Consider the following 17,419-nt stretch of genomic DNA (forward strand, 5'->3'; position numbering starts at 1 on the left):
ATGGAGAGCTAATGAGATGGAGAATAACAAGAAGAATGCTCGAGGCAATGGAAGTCTCAATGAAGAGCATCTGATTTCTGGCATCAAAGTAATTAGAAGAAGGTTAGGATTGGATGAGAGAAAAATTGCAGACTGTAGATTTGATGTGGAAAACTGTACAAACTAAAAATCAATAACATAAATATTTGTAAAAAATACATAACTGTGAAGAAAGTAGAAATATGGTCTTATAACGTCCTGGTCCTGTGTTCTCCACAGTAGAGGAAGTCTGTGGTGTTAGTGTGCAGCTTCCTGAAGCTCTGTTCCACAACTCTGGGTGGGGTATACCTTGGAACATGAAGAGAGTGAGCCTGAAAAGGCTGTCACAGAAGTGAACAGGATAGTTAAACTGAGAGGCACTAAAATTATGGGTATGCAGTTGCACGGATATGCTAGTGTGTCACAGTTGTACACACGGACAGATTTTCAGAGGGGGCTTTAATGTGTCTTTTATGTGTTTGTAAAAGCTATGGAAATCTTGGCACATTGCCCAAACCATCAAGACTGCACAGAAGTAGGTCAGAGGTGAAGTGTGAGACAGAAACTTAGAGAAACAGCATAAAACAGGCCATCAACAGCTAAAGGGGAAATGAAGTTTATTAATTATAGGAATTAATAGGGTAAATGTGACTTTTGTCTTATGTGATCAAAATAGATGAGAAAACAGAGGGTAAAAATCTACATGGTTTAGTTACTGATTTTAACATATAATTTTAATGAACCTTAAGAAATAGATGAGTAGGATCAGTAACTCATATTTTTATGGTATATTTGAGGTATGATTCCTGCCTGTTAGGGATATGGGTCCCAATTAATTCAATACAAGAGCTAAGTCAATTGCTTGGTCACTAGTTCAGTATAAAATGGCAGCCCTAGAATAGATCTTACCAAAAGGTGCAACTATACTATAAATTACTCTTGTTCAAGTGAAACAGGTTTTTATTTCTCTTTTGTACGTTAAAATCTTTATTCACTATAAATACCTTTTCTATGACTAAATTTTTGAGTTTTCCTGAAGGTGTCCTGGGATTTTGTTTATGCTGTATAACTTTCTGGAACAAAATTAATTACTTATCTCTGCATCATCTAACTGCTTTTATTTGGAGGTCAAGGTTCTTCCAGTATGTCTTTTTTTTTAGTTTTTATGCATTTTATATGTGTGTGTTTGTGTATGTGTCTGTTCCTGTGTGAGTTTATGTTCGTATGTAAGTGAGGGTGCCTGTGAAGGTCAGAAGTGTTGTATTCCTTGAAGCTGTTGTGACTAGCAATTTGAGCATCTAAATGGGTGCTGGGAACTGAAGTCCAATCATTATGATTGAGCAGCAAGTGCTCTTAACCACTGAAATATCTCTCCAGCTCTTATTATTTGTCTTTATAGAATACTTTCAAAATTACAAGTATCAACTTGTCAAGATACCTATGCATTTTGTGTTGTTGATAATAATAAGTTAAACTGCACATCATATTTGAAGTTAAAATAAATAATAATTACATAAGCTCTTATATAACCAACATCCCACTTTCATATAATTTTCTCAATTAATGGTTATGATTAATCTGTGCCTTAAATGTATGTGTTGGTCTGGATATATAACTTGGATAGTCTGTTTGTTTAGCAATATATCTGTGTAACTTAGATATCAATAGTTGTACTATCAATTCCAAAATAAATATATGAAAGTTTTAAGTCTATATGATATACTACAACCTGATATATAAAATATGCTGACTCCCAAACTCAATAAGCTTCAACAGAATAGAGCTATTTCATTTAGTATGAATAACAAGATTCTTGCTAGAATATACTGAGAAGGAAATGGCATTACAATCAATATTTTTATAATATCAAATTAATGGTAAATGGGAGATTTTTGGCAGAATAATTTATATTGCCTGATCTGGAGGATGTGTAACAAAAGCTATTTCTGTAAAGTAATATGTTATGATACTATGCAAGGGGATGTGCATATATACACACAGTTGTCTGACATAATGCCCCGATATAAACATATATATTCATATGCCTAAAATAATAAAGAGAGAAGGGGAAAGACAGAGAGGGAAGTGGTAGAGATGTTGCCTGTGTGATGGTGAAGATGTCGACTGAGTCTATCATTGGGAAAGAGAACCATAAACATGGAATAGACCATGTGTTCAGAGCTTCCAGCCATTGTTGTCCACCACACATCTTGATCTCTGTTATTCCCTTCTTTTTCTATAACACCCTTCTGTGACTTACATACAGGCAAGACTTTGTGTACACTGGATGTTGGAGAAATAATCACTTGACAAAACTTATATCTGTGCATGTGGTTGTGCTTCGTAAATGATTATATTGGTGTTGTAAATATGACTCATTGGTTAAATCACTTGCTGCATAAGTATAAAGCTCATGTTAAGATCTGTAGGACCTACTTATGCAAATTCTGAACGGGCATGGGAACCTGTCTAGCAAAGCAAAGAAAAAGGTTGTCATGGAAAGCTGTCTAATAAGGTGTCTTAATTTCTAATGCTGTGAAATGCTACCATGACCAAATAAAGTTTTATTTAGGAAAACATTTTACTGGTGTTAGATTACAGATTCAGAGGTTTAGTCTATTATTTTCATGGTGGGAAGTATGGCTGTATGAAGGCAGACATGGTACAGGTGAGGAACTAAGAGTTTTACAACTGGACCAGAAGGAAGAAGGAAGAAAGAGATACTAGGCCTGGGTTTAGCACTTGAAGCTTCAAAACCCATATCTGTTCTGAGATAAAGTTCTTGTACATTGTAAAGATTTGTTACTTATATTAGTTTAAGAAAACACTGATTGCCCAATATCCTGGCAGAAAGTACAGGCAAGGTGACCAGACCAAGAGAATTAAGGCAGAGAATCAATCAGAAGCCAGATTCAGAGGAAGCAAGATGAGATTGTCTTACTGAAAAAAAGTAACAAGTCATGTGGGTAAACATAGACAAGAATTATGGATTAATTTAAGTTGTAAAGGATAGTTAGTAATAACACTGAGCTAATAGGCCCAACAGTTTAAAATTAATCTCCGTGTATTTCTCTGGGACTGAATGGCTGTGGGACCTGGTGGGACAGAAACTTTTGTCTCCACACCAACAGTGACACACTTTCTCCAAAACAGTCACATCTACTCCTACAAGACCACATGACCTAATAGTGCCACTATTAGTTGACCAAGCATTCAAATCTATGAGCCTATATGTAGAGGCCATTTCTGTACAAATTACAACACTAGACGACCTATATTACAGATCTCTGGGATTGACTGAAAGACCCTTCAGAAGATTGAATAAGACAGAACAACAACCAAGGTTGACTCTCTTTGTCAAAATTAGGCTTCAATATGCATAAAGATACACCCCTTGGGACTACAAATATGCAAGCATGTATATGAACACATGGATACCTCACACACACAAACAGAAAAAGTGAAGATATAGTATTACTCATCTATCAAATGCTATATTTATATAATTTTAATATATACATTAATATATATAATTATATATATAATTGCCTCTTAAAATAAGTCTAGTTATAACTTTTCTATTCTTTATAACACCCTAAAAATTGAGAAAAATTGAAACATGGACAGTGTATACTTTTATCTGTGATTGTTGCTGAGTCCCAATGGCTCCCTTAGGGAAGAGTGGGAAGGCACAATGTTGACAACAAAGACACTGGAAATCAGGTGAAAGGGAAACAGTAGACTCATTTATCTAGCAAAGGGGAGAATCTTATATACCCTCCCAGCACCCAGGTGTTCCAATCCATTTACATCGCGTGGTCACCTGTCAATGGCTAGGCACTATCAGGACCTCTGACAGCAGCAAATAGACTGAAGGTTGGCTCCTCTTGACTTGGTAGTCCTTAACTTCCTACTTATAGTGGTATATGTTGAATACTAATTGGGCCTAAGAAGTAAATTATAAATCCTATTGAGCTTGGGAAAGGACTCTCTATTGATTGCTATTTTCTCTCATTTTCCATCTATGTCACTTGAATGGTATCTATACATTAGAAAGGCAAAGAACTTTTGTTCATTTAGGAAGGGAGAAAAAGTCTAAAGAATAAACAGATCAGGGTAGTGACAGTTCTGAACATTGATTAAAATATGTTATTTGTACTAATACAATTCTAAAAAAATTAATAAAATATATTTTAAAAGAACACTGAATGTAGTTCTGGATATATATGCTTTGAAGTATCTTTGGTATTCAGAGTAATCATTAGGTCATGAGAAAAGCACTTAATTCAGTTGGAAATATTACTAAGCTTCAGTTCTTATAATCGACAATAACTTTTGAACCTTAAGAAGCATTAACAAAAGTAAGTTTATCATTCTCCTCTTTGGATGAGTTGTGTGCAGGAAATATTATTATATCATTAATACCCTGACTTTACTGAATATAAAGACTTCTCAGTAGTTGTACTAAAGTTTCCCACTTTATCTTCTCTCTGAAGTCCTGCCTAGTTGCTGTGGTTGGGGTTTTAAGTGTATTCATGTGAAATGTCAACATCTTTGTTTCGAGAATAAAAAAGGCAGTATCCAAACTATATTTCTTTTGAAAAGATTTAATATATTTTGCTGTGTGACACAACAGAGATACAGCGATTAAAAGTTTAGAGAATTTGTAGTCAGTTATCATTCATCATTTTAAAATAAATTCTTTGCAGAAATTCTATGTAAAACTATAACACTGAAGAAAAATGATTTATGGGATCTGATGCCACTAAATGATTAATTATGATACAAATTTTCATTAAGCATATTCTTAGTTATAGACTTTTATGTCTATTCTAGACTCACTCAAAATATCCTTGTCATCAGTTTTTGGAGAATTGTTCTAATTTAGATGAATGCTTTGAGAATAAGGTGTAGTTATTTGGGATAGATGGATGTACTGACACAGTGAGAATTAAAAAAAAAAAAACAGGAAAAGCGAGAAAAGTGTGTCAACACTTACAAAAATAGGTAACAAAGAGTAAGATCAAGAAGGGAATAAATCATAAAAGATGAGTTAGCATCAGTTTAAAAGTGTTAAAATCCACTAAGAAGTATGAAGAGTTAAGTAGAAGTAAGAAAAGTTTAATATCTCAGAACAGAACTTGGAAAGAATAAAGGAAATGGCAGAATGGGGGCAAGGGAAGGAAAGGGCTTCCTCTCAAGCATTGATGAGAATTCTTTAAATGAAAGCATGACCTAGAATGAGTTGATATTTTTAGTGTAATGTTACCTTAGAAAAATGCAGCTGACAATTGTTGAATAAAGGTCACTCAATATTTAATTTTAGAATATAGTTTTTAGTTCTTTAGGTCCCAGAAACTTTTAAAAATCAAATTTTGATTAAAGTCAAGTATATTTAGTCCTTAGAATCCAATGTTTTATGGCTCCTTAGATATAATTAGTCGTATACATTTAACAAGTTACATAGGCTTTTAAAATTTAAGATTGTTTGAAGGATACCCTCACTTGAATTAGATTTAATTGCCTTTTCATTGGTATACGGTTAGTGGGTTTTTTTTTTTTTGATATTTTAGATTCAAGTAATTCTGAAGGCTATAAGTAGTAGCTCATGAGCATAAGTTAAGCAAGAATGACCACAAAATATAAATCCCACAAACGGTAGCTTTTATCTGCTGTCTAGGATCGTCTGGTCTTTCTGGGGCTCAGTATGTGTTTTTAATGCACACACGAGCAAAAGTGACTTGTATGGCTTTTGGGGACAGTGTGAATCACCTTGTTCCTCTGCCGCTTTAGTTTCTTATGACACCAGATGACACTGTAGCTGTTACTGTTGCATTGCTGAGACCAAATGTCCAACACAGAGCACTAAGTAAGGGTGTATTTCGACCCATAGTTTGAGTGTGATAGTTCATCACTGGGGACATGCAATTCAGAGAGGCTGACTCTAGCTATAATCTCAGAAACGTGAGGCTGCTGGTCACACTGAGTCCATGAATGCAGAGACCATGTGGGTGGTCTAATGGTTTTCTCCTGTTTATTCTCTCACGTACTCCTTTAGACCAGGTCTCTCTGGCAGTTGTCAGCCATGCAGGTGGGGTCCAGACTGAGGTATCTTCTGCTGGTGTAAAGGGAAATGATGACAATGTTAATGTATTTTAGTCAGATCCTTTGTTTGTATCCTTAGGACTTCAAGAGTGTATATGAAGGCTGATGATGTGGTTTAGCAGGTAAAAGCTCTAACTACCAAATCTGAGGACCCAGAACACACAGAATGAAAAGAACTAACTTTTGTAAATTGTCTTCCATAAGCTTACTATAACATACATGTTCTGACATGCAGAGAGATAGACACACACACATGCACGTGTGTGTGTGTGCATGCACACATGCATGTTCAAAAATTTGTGGGTAAGAAAAAATCTTGTGTAGGTACCAAGGTCTTTTTCCCTTCTCCTTGGCGATTCGCAGGGCCGTGTGACCTCCAGCTCCCTGGAGATTCTGCACTAGCACTGGCTTGAGGGGATAGCTTAGTAAGAACCTGGCTCTCTTTGTTATGGTGATTCCACCTGTTTTCAAGGTTGTAGCAGTGGGCTCCACAGGCCTGGCCCCTCCCAGCTGATTCTGCCTGAGGCGCCTGTATTCTCCTTCTCCTGCTCCTGATGGGAGGAAGCCTTGCCCTTTTGATCCCCCTTGCCCACTGGTATAAATACCTGACTTGAGTTTAATAAAGTGGCCATTTACTCTTGGTAAGTGAGCAGGTCTCTTTTGTGTGTGTCTGTTTTAAACCCTCAGGACAATCATCCATTCTCGTGGGCCCGAGTTAAGGAAGGCGGAGGCGGGGTCCTACAATCTTGCATTTTGTGTGGGAAATTATTTGAATTTTTCCTGTCCTCAAGATTTTAGACTTTGGCTGGATTGCTGTATGGATAAAGGCCAAGGACAGGACACCTGCATAAGACACTGGCTTGTCCTCATCTCACCGTTCATCCTACTCTTTCCTTTCAACTTTTGAAATTTTATCCTTTCAAAAGTGCTTTCAGTTTTTGTGGAAACTCCATTCTTGTACATCGCTGGCTTTAACTTTTCCCAAGTTTTTAATGGAAAAAAAGCAGTGGTGGTGATTGTTTTCTAGTCCCTCAACTTTGCAGAAGAACATGGTGAGATTGTAATTTGTATGACAATGAAGCTGACTTAACTGAAGGATAATACATCTAAATTCTAAACTTGCCTTATCATTTCATCACAGTGGTTTCAAGGCAAGCTCCATCAAGCTAATAGCACAGTTGCACTAATTTCCCTTCCTCTCATGAGTTGATCAATTAATAACTATATTCAATCTGAATTAGAATTAAAGTTAATTATTAGTGGCATATATATTATACATGTATATGTATATATTGGTTCTATATAACTATAGTTTATATAGCTTAGCATAAAATTTATTGTGTACAAGTATTAGACATAGACACTTGTGAGTTTCTATATACTTTATCTGCACATAGCTGCTTCAGATTGGTAAGAAAACATTTTATATAACTCAATGCCCTGACCGCCTTTCATACCTTCTGTGGCAGTTGTGGATGGATAGATGCTGGGCTGGTTGACAGCATGGATGTGTCCTGAAAATGAGGTACAAGATTTCGGTTTCTGGATGCTGAAGTGTGTTTGATGGATTTTAGGACAGTAATAAGTACAGTCATGGGGGTTAAAATACGGGTATAAGCATTCATATCTAAGATTGGAGAATAAAAACTCTGAAGTCTCTTATCAACTAAAATATTGATGGGTTTGAAAATGATTGTATCTCATAGCAATGCACATTTATAAATTGCTGTTGAATAGATTTACCAAGACTTGGGCAGAGGACAAGAGACATTATATTTTGATGAATCAGTCACTAGACTATGCTCCACATTGTTATGTCTAGATCATTTTTATTTGATCATGCTTTTAAAATTAGAATAAATATTCAGTCCTCTATTAAAAATACTTCAAATACTCCTACAACCATGCAGGCACAAATAGACCCAGGGTTATGCAATTGGGACTTAACTGCATTTAGTTTATTGCTTTTTAAATATTTATATCTACTCATTCTTCAAGGCCAGACACAAATTTATTCGTTCTGAAAATTTCTACTTGTTCCTTATTTATAGTCTTAGCTGTGAATGTGATAAAATTTCATTATTTTGTGCTTTTTAAATAAGTTTGTACATTTATAAACTTCATCTACTTAATGTACTATAAGCTTTCTAAATTCTGAGAATTCTAAGATTAGTCTAATGAAGAACAGGTATTTATTCTCTCTGTTAATGACTGTTTTCTAAAATGAACATAACTTAAGTTCATCCATTTGTATTTTCTCTCTTCAGGATTTTCTTTAGAGAAATGCAAGCTTAGGTAAGTGTCTTGTCAAATACAAGAGTCTTGAAATAGCAACAAGCTGGATACTGGCCTGTGTTATACTGTCCACATACGGATCTCAGGGTATCCAGGGCTGTTGATCTTGAGGCAAGTACAGGCCATAAATGTGTAGCCTGAGAGAATGATGTAGGTTCTCAATGAGCTCCATTTTGTTTTTGCCAAGTTGCTAACAATCATTTTGGGAATTTGGCCATTTTTTTTCTCTAAACTGCTTCCTTCTGTTTGTTGGGTGAACTATTTTTAGGGTTTAATGAGAACCCTCAGGGGGTCTTGTTCCCTCAACCATATTAACCTGGAAGGAATTCACGGGTTCTCATCTTCTGTGGAAACAAAAGCAGAACCTCTCTTCCCAAATAACTTATCCTTAAATTCAAGTTCTTAAGTCAAGATACTTTTAAAATATATATGTTGGTTTAGCTTGGCAGCCCCCAGAATCAAATATTTTTTTTTTAGCCGTCAACTTATTTGCCAGTCAAAAAACCCCCCAAAGCACAATGATATACATAAAATTCAGACATTCTGTCTATATTTTATATTTATGTGGTTTATTTTTTTACTCTATTACTTTTTGATATTTATTTTATTATCTTTACTTCTTTAATCTATGACCACTTTCTCTTTCTCTTTCTCTCCAAAGCACATGTACATTTATGCAACACTGTTACCCATTCAGAATTCTTTTTGTCTGAATCTGTCTTATTGTGTATATGTAAACATTTTCTGACCAGGAGAGTTTCTTTTTTTAAATGTTAAGCAGGCATTGTTAGGACAACACTGATGTGGCTTTCCATATAGCCTCCGCTCATTCCAACATGGCAGAGGCATGCTTATCACCTCTGTAAACCTTCCTTACTTCTGCAGTTGTAGGGCTGCATCAGGTCTGTGTCACCGTTAAGTAATTTGTAACAATCTGTGCACAGACACCATTTAAGTGCTCTGTAGCGGACATCCCCAAACAACCAGAGTCATTTATATTGCCTGTGTGAACCAGGAAGCCATTTCTTAAAGAAGCCTTGCTTCTGCTCGCTGCCAACAAGCAGAACCTATCTGAAAAAATGTTGCTACCAAGAAGCTCCAATTGTCTCCCATTTTTGTAAGTCTAGAAGTGCTTTTTTTAGTCTTTCTTAGACTTTATGTGAAAGTATGTTGACAAATATTGGGTGCCATTATGCAAATGGAGACTTATTTTGTTTCTAGGCCACCCAGACCTGAATAATCATACAAAACTATGCAATTACAATACTGTTTGTCCAAAGTCTTAAGTGTATTTCTAGCTAGCTCTTACAACTTTAATTAACTCATTTCCATTATTTTATATTTAACCATAAGTTTCGTGGTTTTTTACCTCTTGCTTTGTAGGCAACTTCCATGGTGTCTCTGACTCTGCCTTTTTGTCTTCATCTATCTCTGCTTGGATTTTCTGCCTTGCTGAATTCTACCCTGTCATAGGTCATAGCAGCTTTTTATTAACCAATGGTAATAAAACATATTCACAGAATACAGAGTAGGATCACACATCATCTTTTTAGTGATAATATTCTGGCATCTTTCTCCTTTCCCATATACATGGACTCTGACTCCTTTCTCCCTGCATTCAGTTTAGTTTTTCCGCTTACCTATATTCTACCCTGCTATAGGTCAAAAAGCTTCTTTATTAGCCAATGATAATAAAAACATATTCATAGCATAGAGAGAAGAATCCCACATCAATTAATCATGACTACAAATATCTCCACAACATCCCATGGGTTAATGTGTTCTGAATAACTGAATACTATAGCCAAGTCTGGTTGACATAGAGGAGAGTCTCTCAATGTCTTTGGTTAATGATTCTGCTTTCGACATTAGTTGCAAAATTGTAATGGATGAATGTTGAGAATATGGACTTTTCCCATGCTGAATCTTGCCTTTGGGTATGGGGATGTGTCTGCAGTTCAATAATATTCGAATCAGAGCACACAATTACATTTTGAAGTGAAAACAGAGGTCTAATATAAAATAGGAGGTCCTCAAAGGTTTGAATAACAGCTCCAAGCAATTTCCTAGATAGGAGAATGAGACCATTTCATAGTGCCATAACATGTAACTTCTATCATTTAGTGTGTTAAAATAAAACCTGTTATAGAAATGCAATTGAACTCATGAAGTGGTTGGTTCACAGTAGCTGAATTCTGTCCCTCATTGTTCTCTGCACAAAAGAACTAAGAACCTTCATGAAAAACACCAGGCTTTCTGCACTGCAGGTTTTATGTTTTGTGACTTAGGCAGGTAATGATATTCTATTAACGTCTAAAGATTTCTTAGTGCTAATTTCATTGTAAATTAAGTAATAATCATTTACATTAAAGGTGACTTCTTCCACTTTTCTCTTGCCTGGGTTTTAAAAATGGGTAGTGTTTAGTTTCCCAAGCATGTAAAGCTCAAGGGCTTTTGTTAAATGACTAGTGTCTCAGTGTCTTCACCAAAATTACTGCAATACAGAGGTAATTCCTGATGTTACTGTCTTGTCCCTTGCTAACAATGAAAGTAGATATTACATCTGCATAAAGTTGATGAACAGGATAGTAAAGAGATTTTAAAACACTTTAGAATCCATCCACTCTTGAGCCTCCACACTCATTTTCGCTAAATTTCTGTTTTGCTTATTCTTGTATCCATTGCCAGAGCAATGCCACACACCCCCAACCACGTTGACATCTATCGAGACTCCAGGAATGAACTAGTATCTCCATCATTAACTTCAAGACTTAAATGCTACACCTTTCTTTTTGAAGATTCGCCTTTCAAGTGCTCTTGAACTAAAGTTAAATGACTGCTTGCTGAACATTATACTTTCTCACTCTTTAAAAAAGCATGTTATTGTTTTGTTTTTTATGAATATGGGATTTTATCTGACTACATGTCTGTGTACCTTGTGTTATCTGATAACAATGGAGGCCAGAAGAGAGTGTCAGATTTCCTAGTATTGGTGCTACAGATGGTTGTGAGCTGCCATGGGGTGTCTGTGAAATGAACTAGATCCTCTGTAAGAGCAGTAAGTGATCTTAACTGCTGAGATACCTCTTCAGTCCTCTTTATTTATTTTTGTATGTATGGTGTGTATGTATGTAGGTGTGTGTGTGTGTGTGTGTGTATTTGTGTGTGTGTAGAGGCACATATGAGCCTATGCACATATATGTATAGGCTCATTGTTGACTTTTGGAGTTTTGCCTTAATCAATACTTCTCTAATGAGGCAACACCTTTTATTCTACCTAGAACTCATGAATGCTGGTGAATTTAGTTAGTAGAGTCTGGGATTTCTCTATTCTTGCCTTCTGCATATTGAGACGACATGTGGCCTCCATGACTACCCTGCTTTATGGAGTTTCTAAGAATCTGAACTCCAGTCCTTATGATGTGGGCAGGGTTATAAATTGAGCCACTCTTCAGGTGGGTGCTTTCTTTACAGTACACATTGCAGTGAAATATCTAATGGCTCAGTTGGAAAAGTTCTTGACCTGAAAGTGTGAGACCCTACAGTTCACCCTGACATATGTAAAGTTACATGCAGTAGTGTTGTGATCATGTGATCATGGGACTCCTGTAGTGAAAGGAGAAGCAAAGACAGGAGACTAGCAGCTAAGGGGATATCTGGCCTGGCATAAAAAGCCTTAAGCTCAACAAGATGGAAGGCAAAAGCTAATACCTAAAGTTGTTCTTTGATCTCAGGAATGAACTGCGGTACACACACCTCATATATACACAAAACAACATACATGTACACATGTACATATAGGCATACAGACTAGTATATGTATATAACATACATATAGTACATACAGAATAAAAACTTGATACTCAAGGACAATATTCCAAAATTATAAAAATGTTTTTCTGTTATCTCAATTCAGGTATTTTCTGTTAAGTATAAGAACATCAGCATCCCTCTATATGTGGAAAACTGCTTTGTTAATCTTAAATGATTTCTTGGTGTTCCCTGTCTCTAAAGAAGTTGAATTCCTTATATTTATTTTGCATCTACATGGACTCTTGAATTTATGTGGATTTATGTAGAGTGACATTTTTTCCAAATGTTTCCAGTTTTAAATGTCATAATTATAAGCTTTACTCTGCATACGGAATAGTTAAATAGTCATTTTAAAGTTCAGTCCACATCCTCATATCAGAGGAGCTTAACTTGTTTGAACTGCTGGAAACTGGTCTGCAGGTACTGCTGGGTGGGGAAGTTCTACATTCATTCATCTTCCTTTCTGTATAGCTTAGAGAATGGTCCCATACACACCATTGTTTACTTCAGGCAGTCAGAATTAATGAATTCCTAGGAATCTGATCATGTATGTGAAACTCAAGAATCTTGTCTTTTATTTCCTTCTTTATGTTGTTGTTTATAAACTGGGAAGTGGTGGTGCACACCTCGCCTTTAATTACAGCACTTGGGAAGCTGAGGCAGGGGGATCTCTGTGAGTTCAAGGTCAGCCTGGTCTACAAGAGTTAGTTCCAGGACAGGCTCCAAAGCAATAGAGAAAACTTGTCTCGAAAAAAAAAATACCCTAAAGGTGTTGCTTGTATTTTTCTATCTTCACAGAGCTTTTGTAAGTATATTTTTGTATGATTGAGTCATAATAGTTGATTATGTTTCAGCAGTAATGTGCTGCTTTCGGATATGACGAATATATTTCAAATCCTATTTTCCATTTTGGAAAGTAATGTACCACTGTTAATTTCCCGACTCCTCTATGCAGAAGATCACAGAATTCCTTGACCTTACGGTGCTGTAATGTTGCACCCACTGCCAACATCTTTTCCCACACCACACTGATCTCTGATATGCACGTATTGCTGTCAGAGCTACAGTTTTTAGATTCCGCATGAGTGAGATCATACCATGTTTGTCTGTGTCTGATACTTTTATTCTATAATGTCATTCATTCACAACTATAACATAATTTCCTACTCCATAGGGATGAATAATATTCTATTTAATACTAAATGTCTAAATACATATTTTCAAGAGAAAATAAACCATGGTTGATAGGTAATGAATATGTTCAACATAATTAAATATCAGGAAAAAGTGAATCAAAATCACAATGAGCTACCACTTCCTTTTTAAAGAGTCATTATCCAAAAGTAAAAAAAAAAAACAATGCTGTCCAACGCTTGAATCCTGTATTCAGTACTGCTACTCCCTCTCATCAATGTCCCTTTAGCTTACTTTATAAAAATCTCCTTCTTAAAATCTTTGATGATACCCAGATCACGTGATGTCTCCATTTATAGGTCTTGTCTGATTTCCTTTTGTTATTACTTTCATTATTTTACTTAAATGCTTGCCTACAAGTCAGTAAATTACTCTAGGGCAAGTGTGGTTTTGGTTTTTTCTCTTTGTATCTTGTATTTTGCCTTTTCACATGTTAGTGTTTTATTAATAAATATATTTCACACTAATTACCAAAGGAAACAAGATATAGAAAGCAAGAGTTGCTGTTGCATTTTTAAAGACAAATTTGCACAAAATATAAGAATAAAATATGCTAAGAAGTGGGTATCTCCTTCTGTTATCCTTGTCTATTTAAGTCAGAAGTAGAAAACAAAACAGATTGAGAAACCTGAAGCTAATAATTTTCAGTTCTGGGTAAACAAAGGGTTAGTTACAAATAGAATGTCACAAATATAGAATTTCCAGGTGTGGTTTTTTTTTCACCTCCTGGTTTGTGCTGGTGATATACAAGATAGAGTTTAGGCCAAGAATTTTCATTAATAAAGTGGATTCATGACTTACCTTACATTAATTTCTATGTCATGAAATGCTAACTGGGAAGAGGAAAAATCTCCTTGGTTCGCCAATGTTGAATTTTATGCTGGGCTTCCTACTGTGTTAGCTAGTTTTTTTGTTATCTTGATATGCACTAGACTAAGCTAAGGAGAGGGAACCTTTATTGAGAAAATGCTCACAGCAGATGCTGGCAAGTCCAGAGTAGTACTTTCAGTATTGATGATTGATATGGGAAGGCCCATCCCACTGTGGGCACTACCATTCCTGGGAAGGAGGTCCTGGATGGCATAAAAGAGCAGGCTGAAGAAGCCATTGAAAGAAAGACAACAAGCACCATCCTCCATAGTTTCTTTTCTATCTAGTTCTTGCCTCCAGGATTCTGCTTGGTTTCCTACCTTTCCATCCCTTGATGATGGGTTAGTATCTGAAAGTGTAAAATTAAATCAAACCTTCACTTCCCAATTTGCTTTTGTCCATTGCATTTAATCACAGCAATAAAAACCTAACTAAACAACTACCACACTGTAATATTCAACTAAGGAACTAAAACCGAAGACAAAAGTATGTCCCTGGAGAAGCTGCAGAGAATTTATCCATCAGTGATGTCAAAGTCACTTGGGTAATGATCCTTTCTAGGGCATCCTGTGATTCACTGCTGGTGAGCAGTCCTGGATAATGATTGCATTGCCATATGCTTATTTAATTAATGATACATATTAAAAGTATTTTTTTCTGAAATACTTGGGTCATACTGGTGTTCACAAATAGATATTGTAGCAGCATGAAGCTCCTAATTTTAGATTAGAGATTCTGATGCTGTGTTAACCATGTTACTATTTTGAATTGGTATTAATAAATGCTGTCATAAAGTTATTGATCCAGGAAATGATTTTTATTCAACACATATTGGAAAAAAGTATGTAAAAAACAATTTTCAATTGTCGATTAGGAAAATAGCGTATCCTGACTATTTTATTCTAGGATTTGTAAACTCCTTTGCTCTGTGCAGTGTAATCTGAGGAAGCTTGATCATCATTCCTAAAGATGTCTTCATCTCACATATTGATGTTTTTGTGACATCTAGGCTTGATGAGTGAGAAATTAAAAATACCCAGATACCTGAAACAAAATAGGAGAGGAAATCACGGGAAATTCATTGATAAAACACTTCTGAGAGAATTTCAGAGGTTCATCTGGGGAATACTTTAGGAGATCTTAAAGACAATGACGAATTTATGTTCTTTATGCCACCTCTTAGGCCGAGAGAATAATTAGCATGTCTCCTCAGTGTTTTAAGGATACAGTGGTCAGGTCTTCTGTCACTCATGAGCACTGTCATGTTCAGTGATGCAAAAAGAAAGGTCTCTGTGTCCTATAAATCTATGGTACAAGCAAGGCTAACACTTCAGTTATATGATCTAGATTATAAAAAAATCCCTCAGCTGACAGAATGTAAGACTGATATCTGTAAGTGGAGACCACTTCCTCATCTGTTTCTTGGCCAGTCACACCTGAATAATCACACAGAAACTGTATTAATTAAAATACTGGTTGGGGGACCAGGCGGTGGTGGCATACTCCTTTAATCCCAGCACTTGGGAGGCAGAGGCAGGTGGAGTGAGTTTAAGGCCTGGCCAGTTTAAAAATCTAAAAACACTGCTAGGTCTATTATCATCCTATTAGCTCAGGCTTCTTATTAACTAATCCTTACATCTTAAATTAAACGATTTCTATTATTTTGTATTTTACCACAAGCCTTACATCTTAAATTAAACGATTTCTATTATTTTGTATTTTACCACAAGCCTTGTGGTTTACCGGTAAGGTTCCTGGGCATTTGTATCCTTCAGTGACTACATGGCATCTCTTTGATTCCACCTACTCACTCTGTATTTTTCTTACAGCCTGGCTATATTCTGTCCTGCTATAGGCCAAAGCAGCTTTATTCATTAACCAATGATAATAAGACATATTCACAGCATACAGAGGAGAATTCCACATCATCTCCCCTTTTCTGTCTAAATTAAAAAGATGTTTTTAACTTTAACATAGTAAAATTATATATAACAAAACAGGTATCAAGCAAGAATTGTAGTTACAATATTTATATCTACTTTATCTTTTATCATAACTAAGAAAAACTATAGTTATAACTATCAATTCTTCAAATCCATCAAAGTCTCCAGAAGGCTATAATATTACTTAAGTAAACAGGAAGTACACTGTAAGCAACTTCCAAAACTCTAGAATTGACAGAGACATTGCCCTGCACGGACAGTCACCTAGAGTTCTTCTGTACCATTGCAGCATCCATCTTCAGCCTACAGGCCCATAGTATCTGACAGACTTTTCCATGAAGCAAGATAATTGAAGACTTCTTATGCCTTGTACTGGCAAAATTCATCAGTTGCTTTCTTCTGTGTTCTGGAAAATATCTGGCAGTTCTCTCATGTAACAGGAACCCTGAAGGACTGTCTCACCTACTTTAGGAAAGTTCAGCAGTCATTTTTGTGTGGGCCCTGCATGTTCAGTTTATACAGCATACCATAAAGGAGTCCATGCAAGAGCAGTTTCTTGCCCAAATGGCTAGCAGACTCCATAAGGAGCCTCTTTGATGCCCATCATCCTCTTGAAGTAGATTGGTGCTGCCAGGAACAGAGCGTCTCATTATCATGAAAAGTTCTAAGTTTTTAAGACATTTACATGCCATATTTCATAATCCTTTGAAAGGTTTGAATAATATCTATCCATGTGAAATCTATCTCTGTACATCTAGAAAACCTAAATAACATGACTACAAGCTTGACAATTACAGATGACTATCTATTAATTTGTATTTCTTAATTGTAAATTATATTTTGAAATGAACTGCACAAGCACAATACCTTAAAATATACATATTACAAAACTGACCTTAAATTTGTATCACTAAACCAAGATTCATGTCAATGCAAAGTATTCATCTCTATAGCATATCCCCATTTAAATGTAAACAAATATTTATGAACAATCATTTAGGGAATTTGGAAATTGTTTTCTAGACTTATTTCTTGTTGACTGGGTTTGCTGTTAAGAAGGTCTTTTATGAGATGTCCTGTGTGATAAGTCCATCTCAGCCAGCAGTTCTGAAGTTGTTATGGTTGTTGGACCTTCTGGGCCTTTGGACCTTCCGGGCCATTGTTTCAGGGAGTCTTGTTTG

Source organism: Myodes glareolus, chromosome 4 (genome assembly GCF_982192425.1).
Source record: "Myodes glareolus chromosome 4, mMyoGla1.1, whole genome shotgun sequence".
In the NCBI taxonomy this organism is placed as follows: domain Eukaryota; kingdom Metazoa; phylum Chordata; class Mammalia; order Rodentia; family Cricetidae; genus Myodes; species Myodes glareolus.